We start from the raw sequence: 13,722 nt of genomic DNA on the forward strand, positions 1-13,722 counted from the left end.
TATAATAGATCGTTGCACCATCTCTCTCTCTCTCTCTCTCCTCTCTCTCTCTCTCTCTCTCTCTCTTCTATAGTCAACAGTAGAAGCTGATCTTCTATTTAGAGCTATTCTTAGGATTTGCCATTAGCACTCTCTCTCTCTCTCTCTCTTCTCTCTCTCTCTCTCTCAATCTAAATTTGACAGGACTTTTCTCACAACTTGGGATTCATTTCTACCAATCGAACAATCGTTCTGACCTCACCACCCTGGCTTTCAACTATCTTTGATCTTTTCCTTTTGCAAAAACACCAAGTGGCTGTAAGAGTTTTGTAAATGTAGCTTAAATGCTCATGATATTTTTTGTAATTGCAGAATTCTTTGCAATTTTAACAATTTGGGTATTTATCTGTTCTATAGGTGAGCATTTGTTTGGATAAAGAGGTTTAAAGGCCACTCATGAATGGCAGAGGCAAAGGACAGTGACAGTGCCCTATCAAGCAGGACAATGCCCTGGAGACTGACCATACATACATAGGATCAGCGTCCAAATCACCTCTCCACGAGAGTTGGGACCACCAGTAAGGGACGTTACCACATTGACCACCACAACCCTGTCCTCAGTTTACTTTACGTATTTACACCATCAAAATCTAATTCTGATTTCTAAGAAATCCTTAAAATACATCAAAAGTATTTTTGTAATAGTTTTGAGAAGATAATGGTGGGAAAAAACGTGTGCATGTATAATAGATCGTTGCACATCTCTCTCTCCTCTCCTCTCTCTCTCTTCTCTCTCTCTCTCTCTCTTCTATAGTCAACAGTAGAAGCTGATCTTCTATTTAGAGCTATTCTTAGGATTTGCCATTAGCACTCTCTCTCTCTCTCTCTCTCTCTCTCTCTCTCTCTCTCTCTCTCAATCTAAATTTGACAGGACTTTTCTCACAACTTGGGATTCATTTCTACCAATCGAACAATCGTTCTGACCTCACCACCCTGGCTTTCAACTATCTTTGATCTTTTCCTTTTGCAAAAACACCAAGTGGCTGTAAGAGTTTTGTAAATGTAGCTTAAATGCTCATGATATTTTTTGTAATTGCAGAATTCTTTGCAATTTTAACAATTTGGGTATTTATCTGTTCTATAGGTGAGCATTTGTTTGGATAAAAGAGGTTTAAAGGCCACTCATGAATGGCAGAGGCAAAGGACAGTGACAGTGCCCTATCAAGCAGGACAATGCCCTAGAGAATGACCATATATACACATGATCAGCACTCAAGCCCCCTCTCCACACAAGCTAGGACCTAGGAGGGCCAGGCACTGGCTGCTGATGACTCAGCAGATAGACCTATAGGCTCCCCTAAACCTACCTTGCTTAGCTCACAAGGATGGTGAGGTTGCATCGACCAAAGGAGCCAACGAATTTGAGCTGGGCTAACCCCAGTCTGGCGATCACCAGTCAAGGATGGTACTACATCGGCCAACAACCACAGCCTTCTCTCTTATTTCCTAGTTTTCCTTCCTCACTGGGCTAATTTCCTTGTTGGATCCATAATAATAATAATAATAATAATAATAATAATAATAATAATAATAATATAATAATAATAGAATCCGCTACCCACAATTGCCTTCAAGGCTTGACTAAAAAAGCATCTCATTAAATAGAGAAAAATGACAGTTTCCTTTCATCCTAAACATTGTGCCCTTTCAAAACAAGAAATACTTTGAAAGAAGGAATTCCAAATATTGTATAAAGCATTTCTAAAGAGAATTAGACAGAAATGTTGAACAGATCTCGTTCGCAGACTTATTAGCCTTTATGTCAGAATTTGTAGTTTTGAAATGCAGAAAATCAATCGGGATAATCAACTATCTCAAACGCTCTAGCTAAAAGAGTTCCTCAAGGTCTACGTTTTGAAGGGTCTTAAGAGTAATTATGACCAGATTCGAGTCATGCAAACGGGTAAAAAAAAAAAAAAAAGTATTGCAATATACATAAATTTAACGTACATATAACAAATCCCTCTGTCTAGTGAAAACTTTGGGAGTCATTGACCCACAAATTTTCACAAATACAGAGAATATTTTTATCATACGAGATTGAAAATGAAAAATTTGAATTTCGACGAAAATAAAATACAATTTCCTATTACAAAATGTAACTAAAACATAAAGAAATTTACATTCTTGACAAAATTATGATTTTGTTACATATTTATAGAGAATATACGTTTTGAAAAAATAATTTAGTGTAAATACGATGGCATCAAGTAGATTTCATTTTACATATTTCACATAAAATTTTACATCCCGATCCACTTTCGCCTGTGGTAAATCGTGAGACATCTGAATAGTATCGTATTTTATCAAAGAAATACAAAAGACACGGGGTCCAAAATAATGCAATTGGTTTCGATCAACAGATTAATATACAACTTAATTGCATTAATAGCAAGTTACGTAAATGTTCTTTATTCCCAAGATATATTTCTTAAAATGTCCAAATATAAAAGGGATTTCTGTAAAGATTTAAAAAAAAAATGTTTTCTATCAATACAGATTTCTCTGGAATTCTAGGTGAAGAAGAAAGCAGTATTCCTTAAAATCTAGAGAATTCTTCATTTTTAAGATATATTTCCTAAAATGTCCGCAAATAAAGGTTTTTCCTGTATAGATTTTCTAATAATGTTTTCTATCAACATAGATTTCTCTAGATGAAGAAGAAAGCAGTAATCCTTAAAATCTACAGAATTCTTACTATTTAAGACATATTTCCTAAAATGTCCGCAAATAAAAGGTTTTTCCGTCCGAATTATTTGCAATATGAATTTTACTGCCAAAAACACATTCTCACCGTTCCTCTTACACTTGACAACACTGAAATTACCAAAAAAATTTTAATCTCTCAAGAGGGTTAACTACTGCACTGCAATTGTTCAGTGGCCCACTTTCCTCTTGGTAAGGGTAGAAGAGACTCTTTTAGCTATGGTGAGCTTCTCTTCTAGAAGGACACTCCAAAATCAAACCCTTGTTTTCTAGTCTTGGGTAGTGCCATAGCCTCTGTACCATGGTCTTTCACTGCTTTGGGTTACAGATCTCTTGCTTGCGGGTACACTCGGGCACACTATTCTATCGTTTCTCTTCCTCTTGTTATTTTCAAGTTTTTATAGTTTATATATAAAATATTTATTTTAATGTTATTGTTCTTAAACCTCTCTGGTAGTTTTTCGTTATTTCATTTTCACACAGGGCTATTTTTCCTGTTGGAGCCCTTAGGTTTATAGCATCCTGCTTTTCCAACCAGGGTTGTAGCTTAGCCAGTAATAATAATAATAATAATAATAATAATAATAATAATAATAATAATAATAATAATAATAACAAGTTTGTCATTACATTCTAAATGTGTCGTTTTCTTTCTCCGGATCAGAGCGAGAGAAGTAACCAGCACCAAGTGACCCTGACGGAAGTGAATCTCAAACACAACAGGAAGATATAAATGCGAAGTTCTAGCGGAAGCGCCTCACTTTCGCACTCTGGCCAAATCTAATTCCTTAAAGGTTTACGGTAAGTGACCCTTATTTAATGCAAGTTAGCTCTTCTACTAGAAGGACAATCCAAAATCAAGCCATTGTCCTCTAGTCTTGGTTAGTGCCATAGCCTCTGTACCATGGTCTTCCACTGTCTTGGGTTAGAAATCTCTTGTTTGAGGGAGTTAATTCAAGTTAGCTCTTTAAGGAGAAGGACACTCCAAAATCAATCCATTGTCCTCTAGTCTTGGGTAGTGCCATAGCCTCTGTACCATGGTCTTTCACTGTTTTGGGTTAGAGATTTCTTGCTTGAGGGAGTTAATTCAAATTAGCTCTTCAAGAAGGACACTCCAAAATCAATCCATTGTCCTCTAGTCTTGGGTAGTGCCATAGCCTCTGTACCATGGTCTTTCACTGTTTTGGGTTAGAGTTCTCTTGCTTGAGGGAGTTAATTCAAGTTAGCTCTTCAAGGACACTCCAATATCAAGCCATTGTCCTCTAGTCTTGGGTAGTGCCATAGCCTCTGTACCATGGTCTTTCACTGTCTTGGATTAGAGCTCTCTTGCTTGAGGGAGTTAATTCAAGTTAGCTCTTCAAGGAGAACACTCCAAAATCAAACCCTTGTTCTCTAGTCTTGGGTAGTGCCATAGCCTCTGTAACATAGTCTTTCAATGCCTTGGGTTAGAGATCTCTTGCTTGAGGGTACACTCGGGCCCAGTATCCTATCTATTTTTCTTCCTCTTGTTTAGCTATAAGTTAATTTTTTAACAGTTTATATAGGAAATATTTATTTTAATATTATTATTCTTAAACTTCTCTTGTAGTTTTCCTTATTTCCTTTCTTCACTGGGCTATTTTCCCTGTTGGGGCCCTTGGCTTATAGCGTTCTGCTTTTCCAACTAGGGTTGTAGCTTTATAAGTAATAACAACAACAATAATAATAATAATAATAATAATAATAATAATAATAATAATAATATTGTAACCTAAGTCAAGGATGATATAAAACAAGTTTGGTCATTAGGACTAAGAAATTAAAATTGCGACGAGTTATTTCAATAAATGTTTAAGATCCTCCACACAGCTGTTGTTTTGGCGATGCACAATGATAATTCTTTCCTGTATTAAAAAAAAAAAAAATCGTGTATCGTGAACTGTTGTTATGATAACAAATAACATAGAAGTGAGGGTTAATTGTAAGATTAATTGTTTCCTGAAAAAAAGATTCGAAAATATGCTTGAATCTCGTCTTTCATTCTTGAAACAACTTCTGTTAATGTATATCATCTTCATTTCCTCATATACCTATTGACGCAAAGGGCCTCGGTTAGATTTCGCAAGTCGTCTCTATTTTGAGCTTTTTAATTCAATACTTCTCCGTTCATCATTTCCTACTTTACGCTTCATATTCTTCAGCCATGTAGGCCTGGGTCTTCCAACTCTTCTAGTGCCTTGTGGAGCCCAGTTGAAAGTTTGGTGAGCTGATCTCTCTTGGGGAATGCGAAGAGCATGCCCAAAACCATCCCAATCTACCCCTCACCATGAGCTCATCCTCATATGGCACTCGAGTAATCTCTCTTATAGTTTCCTTTCTAACCCTGTCCTGCCATTTAAACTCCCAATATTCTTCTGAATGTTTTCTCAAATCTGCAAACTCTACAGGTCTGGGAAATATATATTCTAAAACACGCACCTTCCCATACTATTATTATTGTTATTACTTGACAAGCTACAACCCTACTTGGAAAAGCAGGATGCTATAAGCCCAGGGGCCCTAACAGGGAAAGCCCAGCAAGGAAAGGAAACAAGGTAAAATAAAATATTTTAAGAACAGTAACAACATTAAAACAAATATTTCCTAAATAAACTATAAACACTTTAACAAAGCCTGAGGAAGAGAAATTATATATAATAAGTGAGCCCAAGTGTACCCTCAAGCAAGAGAACTCTAATCCAAGACAGTGGATGACTATGGTACAGAGGCTATGGCACTACCCAAGACTAGAGAACAATGGTTTGATTTTGGAATGTCTTTCTCTAAGAAGAGCCGCTTACCTATAATAGTGTGCCGAGTGTACCTTCAAGCAAGAGAACTCTAATCCAAGACAGTGGAAGACTATGGTACAGAGGCTATGGCACTATCCAAGACTAGAGAACAATGGTTTCATTTTGGAATGTCCTCCTTCTAGAAGAGCCGCTTACCATAGTAAAAGTCTCTTTTCTACCCTTACCCAGAGGAAAATGGCCACTGAACAATTATAAACAATAACTCCTTGAGTGAAGAAGTCTTCAGGGCATTGAGCGAAGCTTGAATTATTAACACCACATTTATTTCATATCGTTACGAGTTTGAATCAATTCCTAAAGTTGAAGATCTCCACTGCTATGTATTAGAGATCTGTAACGATCGTTTCATAGTAAAGCAAACATCAAAATACTTTATTTACTTATTGACTGATCACTTTGACTTTTTTTATATTTACTATTTTTTATTCGTCTTTGATAAATAAAAATATCATGGCTGACGACAGAATAAATTGTTGTTCCCCCACAAAGGTCGCAGAAATAAAGAATTGTTAGCAGAAATTATTCGACGAGAATATTCTATCTGAAAAAGGTTTTTCACTGGATAAAAATGCCCTATGAGAGCAGAGAGAGAGAGAGAGAGAGAGAGAGAGAGAGAAGAGTTTAAACTGAAAAGAAAATGATTGGAAAGATAGAACACAGAGAGTGAGAGATACTCGCATTGAGAGAGAGAGAGAGGAGAGAGAGAGAGAGAGAGAGAGAGAGAAGCTTCCACTAATATATATATATATATATATATACATATGTATATATACATATGTATATATATATATATATAGAGAGAGAGAGAGAGAGAGAGAGAGAGAGAGAGAAGCTTCTACTAAAATAGATATATATATATATATAGAGAGAGAGAGAGAGAGAGAGAGAGAGAGAGAGAGAGAAGAGAGTGTTTTGAAGAAAAAATCTAGCTAGCAGTCATACATTAGACAGTTCTACGTAACATACTAAGAAATATCACTGGACTCTTTTTATTCGAATGACGATATGGGAGGTTGTGTGTGTGTGTGTGTCCGAAGTTATTCATTTCGTAACGACAAAAGAGAATATTACATGAAATTCTTATAAACATCCGTATGTATGCAACTGCCATTTCTAACTTTCGTAATTACTGTGCTCTGTTATTTATGAGAGCAGAGTAAATAATAGTCCACAACAATGAAAGGGAAATTTTACCTCCACCAACGAAGTTAGAAGGAGGTTATGTTTTACCACCTGTTTGTGTGTTTGTCTTTGTTTGTGAACAGCTTCCTGTCCAGAATTTCAACCGTAGAGTAATGAAACTTGCAGGGAATAAGTGTTATGTAAAAAGCTGGAAATGATTACATTTAGGAAGGTCAAGATTGAAGGTCAAGATCGAAGGTCAAGGTCATGGTCAAACAAAAAATCCAATTCACGTAATCAGCCATAAGTTTGGACATCGATGTCACAGACATTTCAAACTAGTTTCATATTTGAGTGTATGAAAATCCAAGCCAATTAATACATGTAAAGGTCAAAGGTCAAGGTCAAAGGTCAGACTCAAACAAAATGTCTAATTCACGTAATCAGCCATAAGTTTGGACATTGTTGTCACAGACATTTCAAATCTGTTTCATATTCAAATGTATGAAAATCCAAACCAATTAATACATGTTAAGGTCAAAGGTCAAGGTTAAAGGTCGAGAAATAAGCTGCCGTAGAGGAGGTCTGCGCTCTACTGAGTGCCCCTTTAGTTGCATTTCAATTCAGTGCAAGAAATAAAGATCAATAATTGACTCTGGACGATGATACAGATATATATATATATATATATATATACATATATATATATATATATATATCTATATATATATACATAATATATATATATATACATAATATATATATATATATATATATATAAATATATATAGAGGATTTTAATGACAACACTTAATTCTTTAATCCAATCAGTTCATCTTGAAAATGCCTTCAAACACGCACATGTACACACAAACTGCAACATTGAAACAAACCTTTTTTTTTTTTGTTTAGAATATCGACTATTTTTTCCCTTTAAATGTAAAAGAAAATAGATAAAAGGGAATATATCCTTGTCTATTCATTTTTACTTTTGTATATTTCTGTAGGGGTTTCTATATGATTTCTTGATCATAATGTCCTAGACAATCTTAGATTAGGACCATACGTTGGAACGTTTTAGACTTTAGTAAGCACAAACTTTTATTATTTTTATCATTATAAATACACAAATACAACACACCACCACACAATATATATATATACATATATATATATATATATATGTATATATATATATATATATATATATCCATATATATGTATGTATATATATATATATATATACATAAATTAGATATATTATACATATAAATATATACTGTATATACATACATATATATATATATATATATATACATACATATATGTACATATATATATATATACACACAGTATATATATATACATATATATATATATATATATATGTATATATACTATATATATGTGTATATATATATATATACAGTATATATATACATACATATATATATATATATATATATACTGTATATATATGTATATATATATATATCTTTATATATACATTTATATATATAGTATATATATACATACATACATACATATATATATATATATATATATACATATTCAACAAGAAGCCCTTCCACTAAAATAAATATCAATAAGACAACAATAAAAATATTCAGCCCACTACCATTCCCTCTTCAACTGATATATCATCATCGTATACACACATTCATGAATTCCCAACATTGTAAAATTAGTCTTAAATGATCGTAGTACGACAATGAAGTTTGAACAATGATATCTTCTTTATGTCCTCCCAACAGCATTACCAGACGGAAACCCGGAAGTCTTAGGTGGCCAGCTCCAGTATCGTCCAGGTGATTTCGTGAACCTGACTTGCAAGGCCCCCAAGTCCATACCTGCCACCACGTTGCAGTGGTACATAAACGATCAACAGGTAAGGTGGTGTGTGGTAGAATTTATGGGGAAACATCTCTCTCTCCTCTCTCTCTCTCTCTCTCTCTCTCTCTCAGGGCTGTGGTGGCCGATGTGGTAACATTCCTGACTGGTTTCTCTCTCTCTCTCTCTCTCTCTCTCGCTCTCTCTCTCTCTCAGGGCTGTGGTGGCCGATGTGGTAACGTTCCTGACTGGTTTCTCTCTCTCTCTCTCTCTCTCTCTCTCTCTCACGGTTGTGGAGGCCGATGAGGTAACTACCCGACTGGTGAACGCCAGACTGGGGTTCGAGTCCCGCTCAAACTCGTTGGTTTCTTTGGCCGCTGCAACCTCACCATTCTTGTGAGCTAAGGATGGGGGTTTGGGGGAGCCTAAAGGTTTATCTGATGAGTCATTAGCAGTCATTGCCTGGCCTTCCTTGGTCCTAGCTTGGGTGGTGAGGGGGATTGGATGCTGATCATATGCTTACATGGTCAGTCTCTAGGGCACTGTCCTGCTTGATAGGGCAAGGTCACCGTCCCTTGCCTCTGCCATTCATGAGCGACCTTTAAACCTCTCTCTCTCTCTCTCTCTCTCTCTCTCTCTCATTCTTAGACAAATGATTTAATCATGTACACTTACTATGCGCACTCTTTATTTGAGATTAGTATTTATCAATGTCATGAATATATAATATATATAAATGTATGTGTTCATATAGCCTATCTCTATAGTATATAGCCTACATATTTAATGAATATATATATATATATATATATATATATACATACATATATATTCATCCACTTCAGACGGTTCATCAGCGACCCTTAAACACGTTTCAACTTACACTAAGACCTTAACTACTTTAAGATTCTGAAACTCTTCTCCAACCTCTCTCTCTCTCTCTCTCTCTCTCTCTTCTCTCTCTCTCCTCTCTCTCTCTCTCTCTCTCTCTCTATATATATATGTATATATTCTCTCTCTCTCTCTCTATATATATATATGTGTATATATATATATATATATATAGAGAGAGAGAGAGAGAGAGAGAGAGAGAGAGAGAGAGAGTCCTAAGACTCACATTTCCTATCTGCCATCTCCTGCAGGTTCCTCAAGACTACCTGAGGCAGTACCACAGCCCAGCGGACGCCGAGGGCCGAGTCTCCTCCCAGCTGGGCCTCCAGTTCACAGCCCAAGCGTCGCATTTCGACCAAGGGCGAGTGGTGATGAAATGCGCTGCTGACTTACATCCCCTCTACAATGAGAATGTGCTACACGAGAGTCTCGTTGTGGCACCCGACCCTTTATCTCTCGGACATGATGCCAGCGGTAAGATAATTTTTTTTTTTTTTGGCTAGTCCATCTTTTTGCATCACTTATAGCTGGGTATTTCTTTAAAACTTATTAACTTGGCTAGGAGAAGTTCGCTGCCAGAAATAAGAGGTTTGTAATCTAATTCCTAATGTAAATCATTTATACACATATGCACGCATATATATATATATATATATATATATATATATATATATATATATATATATATATATATATCAATATATGTATATATATATTTATATATTATTATTATTATTACTTGGTAAGCTATAACCCTAGGTGGAAAAGCAGGATGCTATAAGCCCAGGGGCTTCAACAGGGAAAATAGCCCAGTAAGGAAAGGCAATAGGGAAAAATGTAATATTTTAAGAACAGTAACAACAATAAAAATAACTATTACCTTTTATAAACTATAAAAATTATATAAGCTATGTAAAGTATATATATATGTACATATATTTATATATATATGTATATAATATATATATATATATATATATATATATATATAATGTATATAATATATATATATATATATATATATATATATATATATATATATATATACAAATTTATATAGGGTATATATATTTATATATTAAATATAAATATATATATATATATATATATATATATATATATATATATATATATATATAGTATATATATATATATATATATATTTATATATAGGGTATATATATACATATATATATATATATATATATATATATATATATATATATATATATATATATATATATATATATATATATTGTTTCTGTCTGTGCAATGATTTCATGGGGACAATTACGGTATCATAAATTCCTCTACGAAGGGATTCACAGTAATAATAGGAACTCCCACCAGAGCTAAAAAGTAGGCGAGGGAAAAAAAGTGGGTTGAAATCTCAAAATAATTAAATAAATAATAATAAAAATGATGAAATAAATAATAATAATAATAAAAACAACAACAACAATGATAATAATAATAATAATAATAATAATAATAATAATAATAATAATAATAATAATAATAATAATAATAATAATAAATCTCATTCCTACATTATCAGACTCCAAAGACTAATCTACTGACAGAATCTTAGCATAGTTTTCGTACAATTACATTTAAAGAATGAAAGATAAGGCGGATTGGTACCTATACAGTTTACGAACACTGCTAAAAATTTGTATTAAAAACCGTAAAAACGGTAAATATCTGGCAAAATTTTTTCCCAGATTTTTGAGTTTTAATCATGGATATATTATTATTATTATTATTATTATTATTATTATTATTATTATTATTATTATTATTATTATTATTATTATTATTATTATTATTTGCTAAGCTACAACTCTCGTTGGAAAAGCAGGATGCTATAAGCCCAGGGGCCCCAAGAGGGAAAAAATCCTACTGAGTAAAGGAAATAAGGAAAAATAAAATACTTTAAGAACAGTAACAACATCGAAATAAATATTTCCTATATAAACTATAAAAACTTAACAAACTAATAGGAAAATAAATAAGATAGAATAGTGTGCCAGACTGTACCCTCAAGCAAGAGAACTCTAATCCAAGAGACAAGTGGGAGACCATGATACAGAAGCTATGGCACTATCCAAGATTAGAGAACAATGGTTTGATTTTGGAGTGTCCTTCTCCAAGAAGAGTAGCTTACCATAGTTAAAGAGTCTCTTCTACCCTTACCAAGATGGAAGTAGCCACTGAACAATTATAGTGCAGTAAGAAGTATTGATGGAAAGTATTGATAGTGGATGAAAGTAACAACAATAGAATAAATATTTCCTATATATCCTATAAAAATTTTAACAAAATAAGATGAAAATAAATAAGATAAACATAGAGAGCCCAAGCGTACCCTCAAGCAAGAAAACTGTACTCCAAGACAGTGGGAGACCATGGTACAGAGGCTATGGCATTACTAAAGACTAGATAACTTAGGTTACTGTCTCCGCCTGGAACAGATCTATTCTCAGACCATTATTAGGCGACCCCCTACAGACATCAATCTCTCTTTGGTTCGGGAAAAATACCTCCAGATATATATATAGGATAAATTACATTACGAATATGTAATGCTATATATATATATATATATATATATATATATATATATATATATATATATATATATATATATATGTATATATCCTGTTATTGCTATTTCCAGAAGTACTCTTAATCAAAATCGTTTTCAATGTCAACTACGTTTCAACACTAACCTCATATTTATTTTTTCTTCAGAACGAGCAGGACATTATATAAATGATATATCTGTGTATTTATTCATTCATTTATTTATATATATAAATATATATATATATATATATATATATATATATATATATATATATTATATATATATATATATATATTATATATACCTAGAGAGAGAGAGAGAGAGAGAGAGAGAGAGAGAGAGATACACACATATATAATTATATATATATATATATATATATATATCTAGAGAGAGAGAGAGAGAGAGAGAGAGAGAGAGAGAGAGAGAGAGAGAGAGAGAGAGACACACACACATATACATATATATACATATATATATATATATATATATATATATATATACATATTTATATATATAAATATATATATATATATATATATATATATATATATATATATATATATATATATATATATATATATATATATATATATATGTCTATATATATGTATATATATTATATTTGTATATATATATATGTATATATATTATATACTGTATATATGTATATATAATACATGTTTTCTATATATATATATATATATATATACACATGTATAAATGCATAATGTCATATGATTCTATGAATTACATAAATACTCAAGACATTTCATCAATGATCACCCTCATCACCATAGATTACTTTAAGCCAGAAGAATACACATAATCAAAGTAAACAGTAAACAGTAAACAAAAAACAAAATGGAATGAAACATTCATTTAAAAATAAATATTTTTTTTTATAAATAATAAGAGTTCCGGAGAAAAATTGAATTAGTTTCGTTTTTTCAAAAGTTCAAACTTGCAGTAAATGCTTTTATGTTGAACAGTCTTTCAAAAGTTCAATAATATAAATAAAAATGATAATAATAATAATAATAATAATAATAATAATAATAATAATAATAATAATAATAATAATAATAATAATAATAATAATAACAAGGACATGGTCCTCGTAGAGGACATACCTCCGCCAAGGTGAACTTGACCTTCACGTGACCTTGACCTTCAGGTGACCTTGACCTTCACGTGACCTTGACCTTCACGTGACCTTGACCTTCAAGTGACCTGCTTGACTTTTGACCTTCAAGTGATCTTTGTTTCTTTGCCACTGATACTTAATATGACATTGATATAATGCACCAATATGACCTTGACCTTTGACCTTTATAAATTTGAACATCACCCATGGGTTGCGCCTGGACTAGGACTTCCCTGTTGGCTTATGCAAAAGTCAGTGCTTTATTTCTGTCTCTTGATATGGCCACTTATGTCATAGTGACACCAGTGACCCCTGTGACCTTGACCTTGGGGTGACCTTGACCAAAATTTAATCAGTTCTTCCATACACATTGGGGAACTACTTGGCCAAGTTTGAAGTGATTCCGTGTAGAAATGTGGCCTCTACGTTGTCCACAGACAGACAGACAAACAAACAAACAAACAAACAAACAAACAAACCGAACCGAAAACAATACCTCCTGGCGGAGGTAATAATAATGATAATAATAATAATAAACCTTATTT

The 13,722-nt window shown here is 32.9% G+C and overlaps 1 pseudogene; it reads left to right on the top strand.

The window, feature by feature from the left end:
- The window catches only part of LOC137650460 (cell adhesion molecule 2-like), a 40,731-nt pseudogene that overhangs the window by 6,189 nt on the left and 20,820 nt on the right, over positions 1-13,722 (top strand).

Source organism: Palaemon carinicauda, chromosome 12 (assembly GCF_036898095.1).
Source record: "Palaemon carinicauda isolate YSFRI2023 chromosome 12, ASM3689809v2, whole genome shotgun sequence".
NCBI classification, from domain to species: Eukaryota; Metazoa; Arthropoda; class Malacostraca; order Decapoda; family Palaemonidae; genus Palaemon; species Palaemon carinicauda.